Source organism: Diadema setosum, chromosome 3, assembly GCF_964275005.1.
Source record: "Diadema setosum chromosome 3, eeDiaSeto1, whole genome shotgun sequence".
In the NCBI taxonomy this organism is placed as follows: Eukaryota; Metazoa; Echinodermata; class Echinoidea; order Diadematoida; family Diadematidae; genus Diadema; species Diadema setosum.
The window spans coordinates 25,012,683-25,018,249 of NC_092687.1; the positions used below are offsets into that span (position 1 = coordinate 25,012,683).

At 39.3% G+C, this 5,567-nt stretch overlaps 1 pseudogene; it reads left to right on the forward strand.

Annotated features, from left to right (window-relative positions):
• Nucleotides 1-2,530: 2,530 nt before the first annotated feature.
• Nucleotides 2,531-5,125, forward strand: LOC140226302 (uncharacterized; annotated as a pseudogene).
• Nucleotides 5,126-5,567: the final 442 nt, after the last annotated feature.

Sequence of the window (5,567 nt, forward strand, 5' to 3'; positions counted from 1 at the left end):
TGGACAATTTTCCATTAAGAAAGTTCGAGATTTGTCCTCATCTCGGGAATTGCTTGGGGGATAAATAATTTGTCTGTCTAAACACTTCCTTTGGGGCGGGGCAAATGCCCCTTTGCCCCCCATAGATTCGACGTCCCTGATCTTCCCTTGGTATGCCCATAGATGTATCCTGACTGAGTCATCAGTCACTGTCGTTTCTCAGGAATGATTCAGGAAATGGAGGGGATTCAATTATGGCGATAAAGTTGTTGTTATTGTTTGTTTGTATGTTTTCGTACATATTTTGCAGATGGTCCCCAGTTACTCGCGTCATAGCATGTTTACATGTAGACCTATACAATTTGACGTTGTCAACGCCTGAGCCATACCTTACAGTGTATGTCGATGTTACTTCTTCGCGAGCGAGCGAAGCGAGCGAGCGCTTGAGAAAAGTATACATTTTCCTACAAGATAGAATACTGTTCAGCTCTGTTACCTGTCTGAAGGCCGGCGTACAAACGTCATGCAATATGCCAAAATTGATACAATCACATTTCTGCTTCCTCCATTTTTTCCCCTCAAAATTCAGGGGGGGGGGGTGATTGTACAGGCCATCCCCCCTCCTCCATTTCAGGGGGGGGGATATATCCCCCCATCCCCCCCGGGATTTACGCCCATGCAAGGACCCCCCCCCCTCAACTGTATAGATGTTTCGAATTATATTTTATGGACGCTTTGCTGTACATTCGAAACGGTCTGTTATAATTATGTTGGTCGATCTAAGGAGAAGTCAAATGACCACTTAGTGTTTTGAGGACCAGACATGCAGCTTTTGGAATGTGCAGCAATCCCGAAGTAACTTTCATTTGGACAAGGACCCCCCGCCAACTGCTAGATGTTTTGAATGATATTTTATGGACGCTTTGCAGTACATTCAAAACGGTCTGTAATAATTCGTCGGCGACCATCCGAACCGTCGTATATGTCAAAATTCGGTAAATTTTTCGAATTTCAGATTTTGCCGTTTTAAGAAAGCCCAGCACACACTCTTTCTACTCACAAAATTTTGAAACCGGATTTTGTGTTTTTAACAGAAAAATTTGATATACGTCATTTTGCCTGAACGCGAATTGGCTAAAGGCGTTCATCCGAACCGACGTATCCCTATACGTCGGTTCGGGTGGGCGCGAATCTTTGAGTCGCGTTCAGAGAAGGTGTCGTATCGCCAGGTTAGCCAGAACTGGCAGAAGCAGACGATGGAGCGTCAACCGGACCCTCCCCAGGACCGGTGAGTTTTATAATGTGTAGCTATGAAATCATGCAATTTCAAATAAAATGAACAGACCCAAGCAAGTTCTATCCGTAAGATTGTCACTTGTCAAGATAAATACGCAGATTGTCGTGGGTTTTCCAAAATATTTCGTTTTGTTGTTAGGTGTAGTCCTGTGTATAGATAATTATGTGGGTACAAAGGGATACTCTATTACTATAGTAGGGTTTATCATAGACCCTTTAGTCTAGAAAAACAACGTTCACAATGATCTCGTTGAGTTGGCTGTATGTGCTTATGGTCCATATGGACCTCATATGTAGTGGGTGTGGACAGTGCCAAACTGTCAACACTTCAGGGTGAGTTGTTTGGGAATTACCACAAAAAGTACGAGATTACTAGACCGTAGACGAGTCTAACAAGTTACGTAGTCACAGCCAACAATTTAGAGCCGCTAATCGCTGGTTCATCATTGAGTGTAGGGCCCTAGAGTTCTGATGATAGGTTCTATACTTACTTATATATCTATGGCCAATTGAGCCCCAAGCTTGCAAACACACACAAAGAAAAACACCCAAATCTGAGTGTAATGAATCTCGTGTGACTTTGTCAATTGATGTAAGCCAAGGTCAAGGATCTAGTAGAAGGGCCTATACTGGCTATAGTAAAAATGAATAATTTTACCAACGTCTGTAAATTTATCTGATACTAGTATTGCTAGGACTCAAGGAGTAGGATTAAATTATGCTGGCCCATAAATACATGTGTGTTGTTCAGAGATCTAGCCAACTGCAAATGCTTTGTACGGTACCGGTACTGAGTACGTATGTTTTTATCGCATGCATTTTTATGTCGCTGTGAGTGCCAAGTTCCCATAGTATTGAAATCACTGTAATGAAGGCTTTAGTGTGTTAACAGGCCAGAGGGCAGTACTTAAGTAAGCCCCTCCTGTGATATCTAATAGTAATATGCTGATGTTCCACTACAATTAAAATATATAAATTGAGGTCTAAATGCAATGTTCCACTTGTCAGATCTAACCTAGCTAGGCTATAGGTGCTCACACATTCTAGAGAGTAGTTTTGCAGTACCATAAGCACAGGGAATCTTCGCCCTTTATCTGTTTATAATATGAGTTGAATTGTGCTTTTGCATTTTAATGATCAATGTATAAATAGACCACTAGATAGGCTTGAGGTAAAACATTTCTGCTAAAATTAAACACATTTTTTTAATACACTTGTAGTGAATGTTTTTGTTTTTGTTACAGGTCTTTGTCCTCAGGGAAACCAACAGATGTTGAAGTCCTTTGGGACAAAGATGGGTACGAGGAATACCGTAGCTGTTGATCAGCTGAAATTCAGGAAGGGCAGCTTCCCACGACTTGGAGTTCGTGTGTCAATGCGATGGCACAGGAAACTGTGGAAATGCACAGTTACTGCTGTGTATGGGGGAGAGAATTCTGAAAGCAGTAGCGATGATGGAAACACAAGCACCGCAGACAGCAGTGACGAAGATGATACTTCTGATTATGACGATGATGACAACATTTACCTGGCGAAATTAGGTAAGATTGAGCGCACACAAATGAATACATACTTGTAGTAAAAAGTATGGACAGTATACAGCGTGTGTGTTTATTCAATGCCTCTAATAACCTCATAACTGTGCTGCAATGTTAGAAGTAGCTTACTCCATACTGCATGAACGCATTTAAGTAGTGCCTGGTATATTAGGTTTTCATGGTGTCAACTCGTATACAGCACAACCTGGTATACCATGTTTTCAAAATAAAGACATGAGCGTGTACTTGTGTAGCCTTAATTCATGTTTATTAGTGTTATGCCTGCAAAAAAAAAAAAACTTTAATGAACAGATTAGACCTTCTATCAGTATCTTTTCTTTTTATGTGTCACATCTGCTTGTATTTTGTGTAAGTTACTTTTTCCAATTTCATAATGCCCTTGTTTTGCTGCAAAACTGAAGATCTATGTGTGTAGCCAGCAAGGCTGAGTTTAAAAAATGTTGACTTGCTGACCCCATTCGGGTGCCCTATAGTAACAAAAGAGTTTGTAAGCCTATTAGCAAATGCTATTTTTGTGCCTCACTTCCAATGATGTTTTTGTATTCTTCATAAGCACATGCAATTGACTGTGGAAAGAGGATGCATGTACCACTTGACTGATTTTGCATTTAATGCAGATCACCAGTCTATCCGATCTGTGCTGATGGGCAAAAATAAAACTCTTGGTTGTGGACATTTACATAGGGCTATCTGTTATTAAAAGGTTAATCTTAATAAAAGAAATAAATTTAACTTTTAAAAAATATATTAACAGTGAAAAATATATGCACTATGAATATTTTGTTTTCCTCATTTACAGTTGGCATCAAAAAGGACATCAGCTGCATTCCAGAGATACCAAAGCTAGTATTGAACAGTGAAGGAGCACCGTTAGATCCATCCTAGCAGAATGTCAGCTCTGACCAAGTTCTCAATGGTGAGTGTTTGTAAAGCCTTAATCTTGTTCAGAAACCCAAGCAGATATGGTTGAATTAATCTTGTTGGAATATCAATCAGTAATTCAGATTAAATTATGCTATTGCTGACATAATAGCAAATAAAAAGAATGACAGCAACTATACACAAGCAAAGAATGTAGCATCCTGGCTACCATGTACCAGTATTTTTTGCAGTTGTCAGGGGTGGGTCAAGGAATTCTGTAAATTGGGGGGTGGGAACCACACGCACATCTCCAGTTTTTCTCTGTTTATCTTTTGTTATAAAAAAAGGGCATCTTAAACCCCATGTGTCCTTGTGCAGATCCACAATGGGTTGTAATCTGGATTACAAAGAAATGATAAAGTCAATCTTTCAATAAATATGATATTAAAAAAATGTAATATCTATGCACCATGTATTTTCTTTTTCTTTTTGTTTTCTTCATTTCCAATTGGCATCACCAAGGACATGTACTGCATTCACGAGACCAATTCCAGAATTGAACAACGAAGCACCATCAGATCCATCTCAGCAAAATGTCAGCTCTGACCAACTTCTCACTAGTGAGTGTTTGTAAAGCCTTAATCTTGTTGGGAAACCCAACCAGATATTGCTGCATTAATCTTGTTGGAATATCCATTAGTAGTTGAGATTAAATGATGCTATTGCTGTCTTATACACTTTAATAGCAATGAAAAAGGATGACATAAACTACACACAAGCAAAGAATGTAATATCCTGGCAACGATGTACCAGTGTTTTTTTTTTTTTTTGCAGTTGTCAGGGGTGGGTCCGGGAATTCTGTGAAGTTGGGGGGGGGGGGGAAGGACCACACGCATGTCCTCCAGTTTTTCTATTCATTTCTTTTGTTTAAAAAAAGACAAAAATAAAGGGTATCTTACACCTGATGTGCCCCACATGAATCAACCACTGGTTGCAATCTGGATGACATGTTATCCTTCTTGTCATATTGTAACAAATGGCTAACACACAACTGGAGAATGTAGCTTGTCTGGCAATTGTACCTGGACCTTCCAAGCAGAGTGATAATCTATGAGCAATTCTCAAATGAGGATGCATGTACCGTTTGACTGCTTTCGCAATAGAGCTTTCTGAAAATTGTGGTATTAAATGGTTAATCTTAATATTTAAAAAAAAAAAGAAGATAAATTCATTAAAAAAAAAATCTGATAGAAACAATAAAATAAACATGGGCTATGTATATTTTGTTTTCCTCATTTACAGTTGGCATCAAAAAAGACATCAGCTGCCTTCCTGAGATACCAGTGCTAGTATTGAACAATGAAGGAGCACCGTCAGATTCACCCCAGCAGAATGTCAGCTCTGACTAACTTCTCACTGGTGAGTGTTAGTACAGCCTTAACCTTGTTGGGAAACCCAACCAGATATTGCTGAATCAATCTTGTTGGAATATCAATTAGTAATCCGGATTAAATGATGCTTTTGTTGCCATATAATAGCAAATAAAAAGAATAACATCAACTATACACAAGCATAGAATGTAGCATCCTGGCTACCATGTACCAGTATTTTTTGCAGTTGTCAGGGGTGGGTCCAGGAATTCTGCAAATTGGGGGGGGGGGGACCACACGCACATCCCCCAGTTTTTCTCTGTTATTCTTTTTTGTTTTGTTTTAAAAAGGGCATCTTAAACCCCATGTGTCCCCGCATGGATCCACCATGGGTTGTAATCTGGATGACATTTTGTCCTTTGAAAGAAATGATGAAGTCAATCTTTCAATGAATATGATTTAAAAAAAATGTAATATCTATGCACCATTTGTATTTTGTTTT